The following is a 17972-nucleotide window of genomic DNA, read 5'->3' as shown; positions in this document are numbered from 1 at the left end:
CCGCACACGCAGAGCCTCTCCTTCCTCTTTCTTGGTGACCGAGGATCAACGCTTGCGTCAGGCTGAACGGGCATCTCTCTGCCACTCTGGCCTATGGAACTCTCCCGACTCGCCATCCCCTATCGAGCAGCGTCGCTGGGTGAGGTCCGCACCCGCACCCTTCCGCCCAGCTGGCTTTCAGGACGGTCGACGGTCGCCGCTCGCCTCCGTCGGCCCAGGGCCTAACGCCGCGCCGGTGAATGCCTCGCCATCCCACCCCGTCGATCGCGCCGGTGAGGTCCGCACCTTCACCGCCTAGGTATGCGCGTGGGAGTAAGCTGCCTTCTCGGGATGGTCGACGGTCGTTCGACCGGCCCCCGTCATCTATGCGCACAGCAGTCCCGTCCGCCGGCAGGAAACTTCGTCAATCTATCGTGGTGCAAACGTGCGAATGCCCAACGTCAATTCCGCCCAAAGCATGAAGCCCTCGGTCGGCAATCGGGCCGCCCCGCGGCAGACCCACCTACCCACCCCCGGAGATGGTAACGAGCCGAGCACGGAAGTTCGGCGCACGTGTCGAGACCGTCGCTTCCACTCGGCCTCTCCCAAAGGAAGGACCGACCAAGCCGGATCGATCGGGGAACAGAGGTCTAACGCAGACCACACTCGCGAGGGCACCAGCTCGTCCATTCTCCGTCTTGGTACACACAATGCCTCTTTGCTTTTCGGATCGATATAACGCTTTTGCCACCGTCGGTCTGCCGGCCGCCGCCCGCGGTCCGCGCTCAGACCCTGTCCGCAACTCTCGCTGCGTTCTCGGACTCTGTCATTCTTTTCGGAAATAGGAAAAAAAAGCTTTATCATTGTCAGTCGGAGCTCGCCGGGCCTCCGGCTTACTGAGCCCGAATGCAATGAGGCTCACTTAGAACTCTGCACTGAGTGTCAACCGTACCACTAGTCACCCTGCTAAGTGTCTCTGGAAAACGTGTTCCCGTAAATCTCCGGGAACCCCGCCAATCCCCCCGTACAGAAATTGCATGTGTCGCGGGATGCCTCCCGGAAGTCCTGCCGGGAAGGTCGCACTCTGGCCCCGCCAGGCGGGGCAAACCGACCCCCATAGTGACTTCGGGGCCTAAATCGTTAACCAGAGCCGCGACTGACTGTGCAACAATGACATGTGTCAAACCGGCGGCACGACGCCCGGAGCTCATGCCGGTCGCGGGGGACCTCGGGCCCGCCCGACGGGGCAGATCCGACCTTGACAGGCTTCCGACGGCAATTGGTTAACCGGCGTGGCGCCGAGGGCACGCGGCTGGGTCGGCGGGCGGCCCTGCGGTAGTGCCGCCTCGGTCGGCAGGAGGGCCCCGAAGTCGCCTTCATTCTGACTTCCTTGTCGGGACTTAGATTACTTTCGACTTCAGCTAAGGTCTCGGATCGGCAGCGGGACCTTCGGTTGTCCCACCGAAAGTGCCGCCGCTCGGCCAGCTCAGTCCGCCGCATAGATCCCCACAAGGATCCCCGCCGCAGGAGTTTGTCAAAATTTCATTTGGGCGATAGCTCTATTCTTGCCGGTGGGAGCTCCGGTAGTCCCTCCGAAAATGCCGCCCGTCGGCCGGCACGGCCCTCCGAACACGTCCCCTTACTGGCTTCCGCCTCGGGACTTTATCAGAAATTCATTCGGACAAGGTTTCGATTCGGCGGCCGGAGCGCCGGTAGTCAGCCGGTAATTGCCGCCCGTTGGCCGAAATGGGACTGCGAATAGGTCCCGCTGACAGACTTCCGCCATTGGGAATTTGGCCGAAAATCCACACGGGCAACCTTCGGAATCGTACGAAAATGCCGCCGCGCGGGAGGCCCGTGCCATCTACCGAATACTCCAACAACTCGTGAAGAACACCTCCCCTCCCCATATATCTGCAGGAACCGCACCCCTCCCCCGCCCCCCCCAATCGCCCCGTACAGAAGTAGCATGTGTCAAAGCGACGGCCGAATCTGACCCCAGCGGCCGAGCCTCTGGAATTCCGTGTCGGCCTTGGCCAGCAAATCCGACCCCTATCTAGACTTCCGGAGTGGACTCGGTTAACGAATGGCCGGCGGTCAACTGGTTAACCGACAGGTCTTGGACGGCTCGTTAGCCAAGCTATCCCCGGCCGGTCCGACAAGTTAACAATCACCAGCAGGGCAATCGGTTAACCAGCCCTGCCCTGACAATTCAGTAACCAACCCCGCCCAGACAAACCAACCCGGCCCTGGCAAATCGTTAACCGTCCGGTCCTGACAATTCGATAACCAACCTGGTCCTTGCAATTCGTTAACCCGCCCGGTACAGACAATTCCTTTATCTACCAGATCGAGACAATTCGTTAACTAACCTGGCCCTGGCACATCGTTAACCAACCCTGCCCGTACAATTAGTTAACCAACCAGATCAAGACAAATCCTTAACCCGCCCGTTTCTGATACCATCCACCAGAGGGCGCTTGAGCGTATTAACCCCCTCGACGCCGATGCGACCGCATTGCCGCTGCCTCTGCCATAGAGACAGAGGAGACGCCGTGGGCAGCCCTCCCTATCCACGAGGCCCTCTGACGAGACGCAGTTCAACCTAGAAGCTCAGGAGCCCCAGCCCCCCACCCCCACTGCTTCCCCAACTCAGGACTCCGGGGCACCAGCAGTTCCAGCACCCCACCCCCACCAGTGGGGATGGGCAGACAGACGGGGAGCCAATACACAAGGACCGAGCCAATCCTCCACCGCCGGGATCCACACAGGCCGAGAGTCACAGGACAGGGACAAGACAAGAGGACAGGTAAGTCCCATTTGCAACAGCCAGGAGAGTCAAATAACTGGGCATCCTAACTCTTAACAGAAAAATGTAACTTGGGAACTAAGGCCCCTTAATCCTATACTAATTGTAGGGGACTCTTAACATTTCCGGGATCAAAAGATGCCCTAATAAGCATGTTCAATTGGACAGCTTTCCAGGAGTCAAATTCATCTATACCACTGCTATCCTGGAAAAGTTAGAGCCACAGATACAAACTATCCTTTCCTTTGGAATAAACAACAGGTCACATAACAGCGACTGAACAGCTTCAGCAACTACTAAGAATGGCCAGTATTAAATTTCCCCTTGCAATAATCTGGGTGCCAGAATTAAATGTTAGCCAGATGTTGACAGAGGCAGAACGAGCAGGAGAACGTCGACTCAGACCTTGAGAGGCCTGTGTCAGGCATTTTCATGCCTTACAAGGTGCAACCCTGGGCCAATTAAACGAGGTTATTAAAACTAAGAATTATATCCCTGCGATCCCGGATCCAGTAACCCTGACCCTAACCCTGAACCCTTTCCCCACCAGGGAGCCAAGTTCAGCCCAACACCTACAACCCTTCAGCACACCCCTATAAACACTAGCTCTCTCCCTACCAGGGAGCCAAGTTCACCCCACATCACCAGTACCACACCACCCCATAAACACTCTTAACCCTACACTTCACCCTAACCCTAAGTTCCAATGAACCGCGCACCCCAACTAAACCGGACAGCACCCCAAATAACCCAAACCACACCACACAAAAGGGCTTACGTAACAGTCCTTTACCCTACCCCTAAACCTAGCATCTCCAACCCTGCTACACACCCCCATAAACCCAAGCCCTCACCCTATCAAGGGGCCAGATTCACCCAATATCACCAGCAGATTAGTTCCCATTACAGCCCTGCCCCCTACTGCAAGGTCCTGCAGAAACCTACCCCCCCCCACCACAATGCCATTTGCCACTCCACCCCACCTGCCCTCGCCATGAATCCTCAACCCCCATTACCTAACTCTACCCCCGGGCCTATCCCTCCCCACAACACCCTTCAATTAGCTACTGCACGACCCCCAGATCACAGCACACAGTCCCTATAAAAAAGACCCCAACCCCAAAACACTATCCATAAGCAATAAATCCACGATTTTAACTTAAACTCCAGAATGGAGGTTAAGGAGGAGGAAGATCCCAGTAAAGGCAAGTCGAGGACCGAGATGATGATGACGTGGGCCAAAAACAAAGTGGCAGGGTAAAGTGATACTGCATCTCCAGTACGAGATCCACAAACACGAGAGGGATATTTTGCCCACTGCCCGCAAACTCGCATCCTAACCCTAACCCTAACATGAGGGTCGCCTCGGGGAGGGTGTCAACACAAGCCGAGCTTGACCAACTCCGGCTGGGTCACCTCGGGGAGGGTATGTAATGATGAAAGACCCGAAACACCCCATGATCCGAGGATGCATTACTGATGATGTGTCCCAGTGCACACCCGGTTCATTGAACCAAGTGGTGTCGGACCACGATAATGAAAGGCATGGGCCAGATTCACCTGGCTTCACCACACAAGCCATTGTGCCATAGCACCTCATAGCTCACCACTCAAAACTCGGCAGCCTTACCTCTCCCAGTCACACATATACATCCACCAGCCCAACACTCAAACCTAATCAAGTCCAAGGGGGCACACACCCCCACAAACCCTAGGCACACCCCGACTAACCCTGGCCACTCCCCCACAAACCCTAGGCACACCCCGATTAACCCCGGCCAAACCCCCACAAACCTGATTACCTTTCTCAGGAGGGGCAAGATCCAAGAAAGGCAAGTGTTGGACCTGGTTAATGAAGGCGTGGGCCAGATCACAGTGGCAGGATTGCGTGAAATTGAATCTCAAGTGAGGAGATCAAACAGCACAAGAGAGCTGATTTGCCCACTGCCCGCATACTCTCAACCTAACCTTACAGTGACACGCTCTTCATTCTCCCGGTCCACGAAACGCCCAGAAAAAGCCCAGATACCCAAAAGGCCAGAGAGAACCAGTAAGTTAAACTCAAGCTGGGTCCAGAGAAAACAAGTCACCACTAAACTCAGGTGGACTGATACTGAATGCTCAGTAAACACTGTCAATTTAATCCGTGCAGTCCCAGGCATACAGGTGCCAGGTAATGATGTTTAAAAATATCATTACCCTCAGAATTACATGCCTCTCATTACCCTGGTACATGGGAAATCACAAGCCGGGCCTGATGAACTCCGGCTGGGTCGCCTCGGGGAGGGTGTCTAATGATTAAAGACCCAAAACATCCAACGATCAAGGATGCATTACTGATGATGTGTCCCAGTGCACACCCGGTTCATTGAACCAAGTCGTGTCGGAGCACGATAATGAAAGGCATGGGCCAGATTAAACTGGCTCCAGTACACTGCCATTTCCGCCATAGCACCTCATAGCTCACCACAGAAATATCTACAACCTTGCCTCTCCCAGCCACACTCATACATCCGCCATTCCCACCCTCAAACCTCAGCCTAAGGTCCAAAGAGGCACACACCCCCACGGACCCTAAGCACACCCCGATTAACCCTAGCTACACTCCCACAAACCCGAAGCCACTACACTACTCTTTCCGCCAGACACCTATATACTCACGCCACAAAACTCCACAACCTTATCTGCCAACCCCACACATACATCCGCCAGCCCTACCCTCAAACCTAATCCTAAAGTCCAAGGGGGCACACCCCCACTAACCCTAGGCACACCCAGATTAACGCTGGCCACACCCCTACAAATCCGATGACCTGTGTCAGGAGTGGGAAGATCCAAGAAAGGCAAGTCTTGGACCTGGTTAATGAAGGCGTGGGCCAGATCAAAGTGGCAGGGTTGCGTGAAATTGAATCTCAAGTGAGGAGGTCAAACAGCACAAGAGGGCTGATTCGCCCACTGCCTGAATTCTCTCACCCTAACCCTGATGCGCGGATCCCGGCAGACGTGTCAGTCTGAGGGGTCTACTCGGCTTATATCGGGAACTGTGAAGGGTTTGGGCAGAGCCTCATCAGGGAATGGTGCTGCTGCCCCATTAGGGAAAGGTGCTCTGGCTGCTGGGGGACTGGTCCTGCTCCCAGAACGGTGTGTGTCGGGAGGCCGCGAGGTAGTGGAGGGGTCCAACTGCATTGCCACTCGATGTGCGCGTTGGACCCAGGTCTCGGCAGGCCACACGGGAGAGGGTCCCGCTTAACGTGAACTGTCTTACGGGGTTTCCCACCGTGCCATTCCGCGACCTTCCGGACCGCTACTTGTACGGATTGGTCCTGCACAGCTTCCAATTCCTCGCCTTCATCTGCCGACTGGACACGCCTTAGCGGACGGTGTTACCATCTGGCAGTGGAGGAGGTCCACATTGGAAATCTTTTTAGGCAGGGGTGCTTCTCCCTGTACATGGGGGACCTGGGGTGGAAGGTGTTGCATCGGGCAGTCCCGTACAACAGATTCCTGAGCAGGTTCACCGACACTCCGTCCAGCTGTCCATTCTGCGGGTGGGAAGAGTCGATGTACCATGCCTACACGGTAAAAGAGGTTGCAGCCGCTCGTTTGCTGCTACGGTTCCACTTGCATTTTAGTCCCACGCTGCTCAGCTACCGGCACCCAGTTCAGAAGGGGGCAGGGCGAGAGGAGGATATCCTGGTGGGCTTAGTCCTGGGCCTGGGCCCACCCACGGGTCCAGATGGCAGAAGTTGAAAGGCGCTGCCTGGGCCAACTTGTCCTGAGGATACGTCCGTGCCCAGCTGTCCTTGGAGAGGGAGCACATGGTCGTGACGGGCTCATCGCGGGATTTCCATCAGCAGTGGTTCTTCCCGCAGTATATACCGTTTTATAGACGGTAGTGGAGGGCTTTGGCTCAACGGGCTTAGGCGGTAACGGGACGAGGGCGAGGTAGGCTTACCTGTGTTAATTGTGGAAAGGAAGTCTATGTGTGAGGCCGGTTTTCTGTGCTCGGTGTCAGATGTGGGAGGTCCTGGAGTCTCCCAGCCTCCCAGATGGCCACATCTGCACCTGGTGTGTCGAGCTACAGCTCCTAAGGGACTGCGTCAGGGAACTGGAGCTGCAGCTCGATGACCTTCGTCTGGTCAGGGAGAGTGAGGAGGTGATAGAGAGGAGTTATAGGCAGGTGGTCACACCAGGGCTACAGGGGACAGACAAGTGGGTCACAGTCAGGAGGGCGAAGGGGAAGAGTCAGGTACTAGAGAGTACCCCCTGTGGCTGTGCCCCTTGACAATAAGTACTCCTGTTTGAGTACTGTTGGGGGGCGGGGTAACAGCCTATCTGGGGGAAGCAACAGTGGCCGTGCCTCTGGCACAGAGTCTAGCCCTGTGGCTCAGAAGGGTAGGGAAAGGAAGAGGAAGGCAGTAGTGATAGGGGACTCTATAGTTAGGGGGTCAGACAGGCGATTCTGTGGACGCAGGAAAGAAACTCAGATGGTAGTTTGCCTCCCAGGTGCCAGGGTCCGGGATGTTTCAGATCATATCCACGATATTCTACAGTGGGAGAGAGAACAGCCAGAGGTGATGGTACACATTGGTACCAACGACATAGGTAGAAAAAGGGACGATGTCCTGAAAACAGACTACAGGGGGTTAGGAAGGAAGTTGAGAAGCAGGACCGCAAAGGTAGTCATCTCGGGATTACTGCCTGTGCCACGCGACAGTGAGAATAGGAATAGAATGAGGTGGAGGATAAAAGCGTGGCTGGGGGATTGGAACAGGGTGCAGGGATTCAGATTTCTGGATCTGGGACCTGTACAGAAAGGACGGGTTGCACTTGAATCTCAAGGGGACCAATATCCTGGCAGGGAAGTTTACTAAGGCTACTGGGGAGAGTATAAACTAGAATTGTTGGGGAGGGGGGTGGGAACCAAACTGAAGAGACTGTGGAAGAGGCGGTTGGCTCACAAATAGAGAAAGCTTGTAGACAGCGTGTGAGGGAGGACACGCAGATGATAGAGAAGGGACGCACTCAGATCGACGGTTTGAGATGTGTCTATTTTAATGCAAGGAGTGTTGTGAACAAAGCAGATGAGCTTAGAGCATGGATCAGTACTTGGAGATATGATGTGGTAGCCATTACAGAGACTTGGATGGCTCAGGGACAGGAATGGTTACTTCCAGTGCCGGGTTTTAGATGTTTCAGAAAGGACAGGGAGGGAGGCAAAAGAGGTGGGGGCGTGGCACTGTTGATCAGAGATAATGTCATGGCTGTAGAAAAGGTGGACGTCATGGAGAGATTGTCTACGGAGTCTCTGTGGGTGCAGGTTAGGAACAGGAAGGGATCAGTAACTCTACTGAGTGTTTTTTATAGGCTGCCCAATTGCAGGGATATCGAGGAGCAGATAGCGAAACAGATCCTGGAAAGGTGTAAAAATAACAGAGTTGTCGTGGTGGGAGATTTTAATTTCCCGAATATCGATTGGCATCTCCGTAGAGCAAGGGGTTTAGATGGGGTGGTGTTTGTTAGGTGTGTTCAGGAAGGTTTCTTTACACAATATGTAGATAAGCCTACAAGAGGAGAGACTGTACTTGATCTGGTATTGGGAAATGAACCTAGCCAGGTGTCAGATCTCTCAGTGGGAGAGCATTTTGGAGATAGCAATCATAATTCTATCCCCTTTATAATATCATTGGAGAGAGATAGGAACAGACAAGTTAGAAAAACATTTAATTGGAGTAAGGGAAATTATGAGGCTATCAGGCAGGAAATTGGAAGCTTAAATTGGGAACAGATATTCTCAGGGAAAGGTACAGAAGGAATGTGACAAATGTTCAGTGGGTATTTGTGTGGAGTTCTCCATAGGTATGTTCCAATGAGACAAGGAAGTTATGGTAGGGTACGGGAGCTGTGGTGTACAAAGGCTGTAGTAAATCTAGTCAAGAAGAAAAGAAAAGCTTATGAAAGGTTCAAAGAGCAAGGTAATGTTAGAGATCTAGAAGATTATAAAGTTAACAGTAAGGAGCTTAGGAAGGAAATTAGGAGAGCCAGAAGGGGCATGAGAAGGCCTTGGCAGGCAGGATTAAGGAAAACCCCAAGGCATTCTAAAAGTACGTGAAGAGCAAGAGGATAAGACATGAAAGAATAGGACCTATCAAGTGTGACAGTGGGAAAATGAATGGAACCAGAGGAAATAACAGAGGTACTTAATGAATACTTTACTTCAGTATTCACTGTGGAAAAGGATCTTGGTGATTGTCGTGATGACTTACAGCAGACTGAAAAGCTTGAGCATGTAGATATTAAGAAAGAGGATGTGCTGGAGCTTTTGGAAAGCATCAAGTTGGTTAAGTCACCAGGACTGGATGAGATGTACCCCAGGCTATTGTGGGAGGTGAGGGAAAAAATTGCTGAGCCTCTAGTGATGATCTTTGCATCATCAATGGGGATGGGAGAGGTTCCGGAGGATTAGAGGGTTGCGGATGTTGTTCCCTTATTCAAGAGAGGGAGTAGAGATAGCCCAGGAAATTATAGACCAGTGAGTCTTACTTCAGTGGTTGGTAAGTTGATGGAGAAGATTATGAGGGGCAGAATTTATGAACATTTGGAGTGGTATAATATGATTAGGAATAGTCGGCATGGCTTTGTCAAAGGCAGGTCCTGCCTTATGAGCCTGATTGAATTTTTTGAGGATGTGACTAAACACATTGATGAAGGAAGAGCAGGAGATGTAGTGTATACGGGTTTCATCAAGGCATTTGACAAGGTACCCCATGCAAGGCTTATTGAGAAAGTAAGGAGGCATGGGATCCAAGGGGACATTGCTTTGTGGATCCAGAACTGGCTTGCCCACAGGAAGGCCCAAAGAGTGGTTGTAGACGGGTCATATTCTGTATGGAGGTTGGTGAGCAGTGGTGTGCCTTAGAGATATGTTCTGGGATCTTTATTCTTCGTGATTTTTATAAATGACCTGGATGAGGAAGTGGAAGGATGGGTTAGTAAGTTTGCTGATGACACAAAGGTTGGAAGTGTTGTGGAGGGCTGTCAGAGGTTACAGCGGGACATTGATAGTGTGAGGGGATCCAGGAGTGCCGCTATTAACTGTTTGGAGAGAGACATTTATCATTGATGGTTTGTTTGGAAAGGAGAGAGAGAGACAGACTTATTTACCACCAATACGTTGCTTCTGAAAAGAGAGAGAGAGAGAGAGATGAAGATTAATAGTGGACTGTCACTTTAAGGCATTGGAAGTAACTTTGGATTTTTACTGAGTTGGAGTTGGAGACAGCACCGAGCAGCTGGAAAGTTGCTATGGCGACCGAAGGCGGTGTTATTTAATGGACACTCGATGTTATGATTTTCAGCAGGTTGTTGATGCTGATTTCAAGGACTTGTTGCCTGCTTGTGCATTTCTTTACCGACAAAGGAAGAAGGGACTCTTTGAATGACAGGTGATGCTCAGCCTGGTGGGATAAATAGAGGTCAGATGATACAGACCTCAGACACATGATCTGGACACTGAATGAGCATTGCTGTGCCCGCAGAGAAAGTGGGTTTTGGAGGATCGATCAGGCGGATCGATCCAAATTGCTATTCCAGTGGTGAAGAAGGTGTTGACTGGTGGGGAGTTGTCTATGTGTCCACCCTTGCCGGGGTGATAGCTCCACCACAGGAAAACCGGTCCCCCTGGTTAAAGTCACAGTCGGTGACTTGTAAAGGATTTCGGAGGACGACGAGACGATCGACGTCATCAACTCACCTGAAGACTCGACTCACTCTCTGTCTCTCTCCCCATCACTACTCAACTAAATACCATGAACTGAACTGAACTTAACATCGTAAGACTATCTTTTTACCCCTAGACTTAAAGAAGCTTGGTTTTCATACATATATATATTCCACACTTACTTTTATATATATTCATTGCTAACCTGTGTGATTTATCTACATTTATGTTACTGTATTGCGTAGTTACTAATAAATATTAGTCGTTTATAGCAATACTGGACTCCAAAGTGGTTTCTATTTCTGCTGGTTTCTTTATCCCCGTCATGGGATACGTGACAATAGGATGCAAAACTGGACTGAGAAGTGGCAGATGGAGTTCAACCGAATAAGTGTGAAGTGGTTCATTTTGGTAGGTCAAAATATGATGGCAGAATATAGTATTAATGATGAGACTGTTGGCAGTATGGAGGATCAGAGGGATCTTGGGGTCTGAGTCCATAGGACGCTCAAAGCAGCTGCACAGGTTGATTCTGTGGTTAAGGAAGCATACGGTGTATTGGCCTTTATCAATCATGGAATTGAATTTAGGAGCCAAGAGGTAATGTTGCAGCTATATAGGACCCTGGTCAGACCCCACTTGGAGTACTGTGCTCAGTTCTGTTTGCCTCACTACAGAAAGGATGTGGAAACTATAGCAAGGGTGCAGAGGAGATTTACAAGGATGTTGCCTGGATTGGGGAGCATGCCTGATGAAAACAGGTTGAGTGAAATCGGCCCTTTCTCCTTGAAGTGATGGAGGGTAAGAGGTGACCTGATAGAGGTGTATAAGATGATGAGAGGCATTGATCATGTGGATAGTCAGAGGCTTTTTCCTAGGGCTGTAATGGTTGCCACAAGAGGGCACAGGTTTAAGGTGCTGGGGAGTAGGTACAGAGGAGATGTCAGGGCTAAGTTTTTTATGCAGAGAGTGGTGAGTGTGTGGAATGGGCTGCCGGCAACGGTGACAGAGGCGGATATGATAGGGCCTTTTAAGAGACTTTTGGATAGGTACATGGAGCTTAGAAAAATAGAGGGCTATAGGTAACCCTAGTAATTTCTAAGGTAGGGACATGTTCGGCACAACTTTGTGGGCCGAAGGGCCTGTATTGTGCTGTAGGTTTTCTATGTTTCTATGACCATACAGTAATTGTCTTCTAAATACTGATTGTCTTGCGTATATGAGTTGTAAATAAACTTTTATAGTTTTTTTGATACAAAAAATATCCATGAACAGTGGTCACACCAGTGTATAGACTTTTACAGATGGTAGTAACCATATTTTAATTTGAGTATACTTACTGTCTTGTAAATGTTGACTGTCTGTACCTTGTGTACACGTGTTGTCAATAAACTTTTATAGTTTTGTAAAAAAAGTTGCACGTGGGACTTCGTCCTGGATAAAGTGACTGGACCTCTGCTCCGTGCAGATTTCCTGTGTGCCCAAGGACTCTTATTCAATCTTAAGAACTGCCAGCTTGTGGATGTCAAGGATAGTGGGTTGCTACCCTGACCTCCACCAGGAAAGTTCCTTACAACAACTCTGTCAAGTGCATGCAGCACTGCGTGTGAGTGTACCTGACTGCACTGAGAATTCCCAAGCCTCACCAAGCCCACATTCTCCATTACAGCGACAGAACAGGAGTCAAGCACCACATTTCCACAACTGGCCTGTCACACCATGCCTGCACATGTCCACTGGACCCAGAAAAGCTAACAACCATGAAGTCTGAGTTTGCCAATATGAAAAGACTTACTATTGTATGCCAATGAAATAGCCCTTGGGCTTCGCACCTCCACATGCTCTCCAAATACGATAGTTGCTGCTGCCCATGTAATGATTATCGACACCTTAATGAAGTCACAACCCCCTGCCCCAATTACTGCAGTCTCACATATCCAAGCCTTTTTGGCATGTTTAGCCAGAAAGTTAATTTCTTTCCAAAGTCAACCGAGTTAGGGGATACCATCAGGTGCCCGTGTGCTCGGAGGACGTTCTCAAAATGGCTGTGATAACACCATTTGGCCTCTGAGTTTCTGCGCATGATGTTTGGGCTGAAACATGCAGCACAAAAGGCTGCATGGACTCTTTCCATGCTGATTTCACAGGCTGATGGATTGTGTATTAAGGGAAATAGACTTTCTTTTTGCTTACCTGGATGACATCCTTGTTGCCAGTGCATCCAAATCCAAACCCGAGTCTCCTCTCCACACGCTTTCTCAGCACTTAAGCCAACATGAGTTGGTTATCAACCCTTCCAAATGCCAGTTTGGGTTGTTAACTATTGACTTTCTCAGCCTCTATATCTCCGCAGAAGATATAAAACCCCTCCCATCAAATATAGCCACTATTATGGATTTCCCAGTGCCCCACCATACAAAGACCTACAGGAGTGGTTAATTTCTATCACTGCTTGATTCTACGAGCTGCTGAACTTAAGCTCTCCCATATAGTGCACATAAAGGCAATACTCTGAATTACGTGCTTGACTGGTCAGCAGACATGACCAACATGACTCTACTGGCACACCCACTTACCAATGCTCTTGTAGCTGTTACAACAGTCATTGGCAGCTGAGTTGGTATACGGGCAACCATTACAAGTGCCAGGTGATTTTATTCCTCATCCCATGACTGCCTGGCTGTGCCTCTGGCACCGAGCTGGCTCAGTGGCTCAGAAGGGTAGGGAACTGAACAGGATGGTAGCAGTAAGAGAGGACTCTATAGTCAGGGGAACAGACAGGTGATCCTGTGGATGCGAAAGGAAACATGCATGGCAGCTTGCCTCCCAGATGCTGAGGTCCATGATGTTTCTGAATGTATTCACAGTATCTTGAAAAGGGAGGGTGAGCAGCCAGGTAGACAAAGGGAGGAGGTCCCGAAAACCGAACACAGTACAGGGATTTAGGAAGGAAGCTGAGATGCAAGACCTCAAGGGTAGTAATCTGGGGTTCGGTGCCTGTGCCACACGACAGTGAGGATCGAAAGAGAATGAGGTATCAGATAATTGTGTGGCTGAAGGTTTGGAGCAGGGGACAGGGATTCAGATTTCTGGATAACTGGGACTTTTTCTGGGGCAGGTCTGACCTGTACAAAGGGGTGAGTCACCTGGTTCAGATATGGCCCAAGTGCCCAGTGAGAGACACTGAAGCAGGTCGATAGTTCCCAGACTTTAATGCAAACAGGTTAAAGGGAAAAGAAAATAATGAATGCTAGGCTAAACAGGGCCATCAATTAAAACTCTCAAATGGAAAATGAAGCCTACACTGCGGCTGAAAAGAACAACAAAGAATAAAATGAACACCGCTAGTCTTCAGAGTCAGTGACTCGACAGTCCAATTTCTCAGGCCAGGCGGAATGCAAGCAGGCAGTAAAGTGTAGCTGTGTCCACAGCTGCCAATTCCGCTTTCCTGGCATCCTCTAATGCCTCCAAGGTCGGCGCCTTTAGAAATTCCTCAATCTCCATTTCTGCTGTTTGCCTTTTCTTTCTTTCGGGAATTTTAACCCAATCAGTTTACCCCATCCCAAATTTAGCGTTCGAAATCGCGGACAAGAACCCCACTTATGTTACGTACCCCATAACTGGGTTGCCAAACCAGCAGAAATGGACCACTCAGTTGGAGTCTGGATTACTGGAACTATGAAAGTTTTATTAAAGAAATAAGCAACACAGTACTCTAATAGTAAGGATATAAATGCAACAGGTTAGCAATGAATAAACACACATGTACACAGAACTAGGATAATAGGGTCAATCAAGCTCTATCACAGTCTAGGGGTAAGATGATCAATCACAAGTGACAGAGTTCAGTTTAGTTCAGTTCGCAGTAATCGCCGTCGTGCCGTTGGAGAGAGAGAGAGAACAAATGAATATGCAAATCGGATTCCAAACAGACCTTCGATATTCCTCGCAGTTAGCTTTCGGGCGAGCCCTTTGTAATGTCTTCTGAGGTCACCGACTGTGACCCCCTCCATTCCAGACACGATTGTTCTTCAGCGGTGAACCCGGCACCCAGGCAAGGGCGGACACACACCAGGTTCCCGCCGACCGTATCTTTCCACCCTGTGCATCTATGGCTGGTCCTGCGATCAGACCTCCAAAACTCCCACCGACTTGTGGGGGCGCACCACTTCCAGTATCTTGTTACCTCGTGGTATCGTGTGTGTTGTCTTAGCGAACCTGCCCCTTTTTATCCCCCTGCTGGGGTATCGCCTGTCCATCACACTTCAAACAGTTCAGGGTTCAAAAGGAGCCGGTCTTGACAATACTCAGACCGGTGACTCCTTCCCTTAAATTCTCTCGTCTCTTCATTAACATTTACAAATGCTGCTCCATTGTCTTACTTATCTCTCTCTCCTGAAGACAGGTGGCAGATCAACTGTTGACCCCACTGGTGCCAGCACAGGACAGTTAACATCTTAGTCTAGGTGTACTTTTGTAACCCTCTTTCGTCACACAGAGAAAAGTGTTAAATTGTACAACAGAGGCAAAATTCAAAAAGAACAAAGAATGCAGGTCTGAAGGTGCTGTAGTTAAATGTGCATGGCATTCAGAATAAGGTGGATGAACTCTTGGCGCAACTAGAGATTGGTTGGTATGACGTGATGGGAATCACTGAGTTATGGCTGGAAAGGCCATAGTTGGGAGCTTAACATCAAAGGTTATATCTTGTATTGAAAGGACAGACAGGAAGGCAGAGGTGGTGGTGTGACTCGGTTGGCAAGAGATGGAATTACATCTTTAGAAAGAGTGACATAGGCTCAGAGAAGGTTGAATCTGTGGGTGGAATTAAGAAAATGCAAAGGAAAAGAAACATTATGGGAATCATAAATAGACCTCCAAATAGTAGCCAAGCTGTGGGGTTGAGATTGTAAAGGGAGCTGGAAAAGGGATGTAATAAGGGTAATGACACAATTGTAATAGGGAACTTCAATATGCAAGGGGATTGGAGAAAATCAGCTGTTGGATCGCAAAAGAGGGAATGTGTTGAATGCCTACGAGATGACGTTTTAGTTCAACTTGTGTTTAATCCTTCTTGAGGAAAGGCTATCTTAGATTGGGTTTGTGTATTAACCCAGATCTCATTAGGGAGCTTAAGGTAAAGGAGCTTTAGGAGCCAGTAATCACAAACTAAGAACATCAGAGTGACTTCGAGTTCCGTTTTAAGAGTTTATTAATATGATATTATGGAGAGTCTGCAGCAGTCTCCACCACCACCAGAACTCTGATTTTTAGGTTGTACAAAGCTCATATTTATACAGCAAGACAAACAACTTTACATAACTTTGTTTGGCATCCCACGGTCAGTACATGATCGATCATTTCAAAGACGTGTCAATTATCACTTAGCACGAGTCTAACAGTTCTCTTTGTTCCCTGCTATCAGGGCTCATAATTTACCCCCAGACGCATCCTCCCTCCTGGTTCCAGGGCCCTAGTATCTTATTAATTGGAGTTCCTGGTACTGCATTATCATCCAAGGTTATTCTCGACACACATCAGCAGTCTTAAGCCCAGCTGTTCCAGAATGGTCAAGTATCCCATCAGGCACTAGTTTTAACCATTTCTACCACAGAGAGGGAGAGAAGCATAAGTCAGATGTATCAGTATCAAGGGAATTACAGAGGCATGAGAGAGGAGCTTGCCTGGGTGGATTGGAGGAGGATACTGGCGGGGATGATGGCAGAGCAGAGATAGCTGAAGAGGATCCCTAACTACAATGTTGCTAATTTTACCATCTCATTGCACAGAACCAGATTGAAGATAGCACGTGCCCTTGTAGGTTCAGTAACATGCTGTTCAAGAAAGCTATCACGTATGCTTTCTATGAAGTCCTCCTCAGGACTACCTTGACCAATTAGATTCACCCAGTGCAAGTTAAAGTCCCCCATGATAACTGCTGTTCCATTCTTACATGTCTCAGATATTTCCCTGTCTATTGCCTGTGCCACTGTAATGTTATTACTCGGTGACCTGCAGATAACACCCACCAGTGATTTTTTTTCCCTTTACTATTCCTAATCTCTACCCAGAAGGATTCAGCATTCTGCTCCTTAGATCTTATATCATCTCTCACTATCGCCCTGGTCTCATCCTTAATTAAGGGTGCTACCCCACCTCCCTTACATTCCTGCCAATCCTTCCATATTAACTGATATCCTTGGATATTTAATTCCCAATCCTCTCCAACCTGCAACCTAGTTTCTGTAATAGCCACTAAGTCATGCCCCTTTATACTGATTTGTGCCACAAGTTCACTGACCTTGTTACGAATACTACAGGCATTCAGATAAAATAGCCCTACACTCATTGTGCCTTTAAAGTCTAGTAATCTTTGTCTCTTATGAGCTTGACCTTTCTGCACTCACCCTTAATTTTCTCTTGTTTAACTTTGGCTTTATCCACACTTCTCCAGTCTGTTGAACCCACCCACCCTCCTGCAATTTACTTTAAAGCCCAGTTCCCAGGCTGCAGGTGGTGCTATCATGGTTCAGATGGAGTCTATCCCATTGGTATAGCTCCCTCCTTCCCCGGTACTGGTGCCAGTTTCCCATGAATTCAAACCTACCTCTCCCACACCAGTTCTTGAGCTACACACTTAACTCTCCAATCTTTTTAACCCTGTGCTAATTTGCACGTGGCTCAGGTAGTAAACAAGAGATTACCACCTTTTTGGTTCTGCTTTTTAATTTTGTCCCTAGCTGCTCAAATTCCCTCAGAAGAACTTCTTTCCCTGTTCTACCTATGTCGTTGATACCAACACGGACCACAACAATTGGATCTTTCCCCTCCCATTGCAAATTCCCCTGCAAATCGGATAAGATATCCTGAACCCGGGCATCAGGCAGGCAACACAGCCTTCTAGATGCTCTATCACTGCAAAAGAGAGCTTTGATTATTCCCCTGACTACACTATCTACAATTACCACTACATTTCTTTTCTCTCCCCCCTCTTGAATGGCTCCCTGAACCACAGTGCCACAGTTAGGTTGGTCATCCTTCCTACAGCCCCCACTCTCATCCACAGAGGAGCAAGAATCTCAGACCTGCTGGACAAGCTCAGGGGCTGAGGCTCCTCCATCACTGTCTCTTGGATCCCAGTACCCACCTCACCCACAGTCACACCCTCTTGTCCCTGACCACAGACCGAATTTGAGGCAGCTAATCTAATGGGTGTGACTACCTCCTGAAACTGAACTCTCCCTCTCCCGAAGGTGTCACAGTGTTTGATCAGATCCCAGGTTATCAACTTTGAACCTGAGTTCCTCGAGCAGCCAACACTTGCTGCAGATATGGTCACCAGGAACCACAGTGGAGTCCACTAGCTCTCACTTCATGCAGCTACAGCACATCACCTGATCCTGCATCTCCCTCACTTTATTTAATTAGTTGTAGTTCAGCACTTTTTATTCAACCACTACAAAA

The sequence above is a fragment of the Mobula hypostoma genome, chromosome 14 (genome assembly GCF_963921235.1).
Source record: "Mobula hypostoma chromosome 14, sMobHyp1.1, whole genome shotgun sequence".
Lineage (NCBI taxonomy): Eukaryota > Metazoa > Chordata > Chondrichthyes > Myliobatiformes > Myliobatidae > Mobula > Mobula hypostoma.
This window is presented reverse-complemented; position numbering follows the sequence as displayed.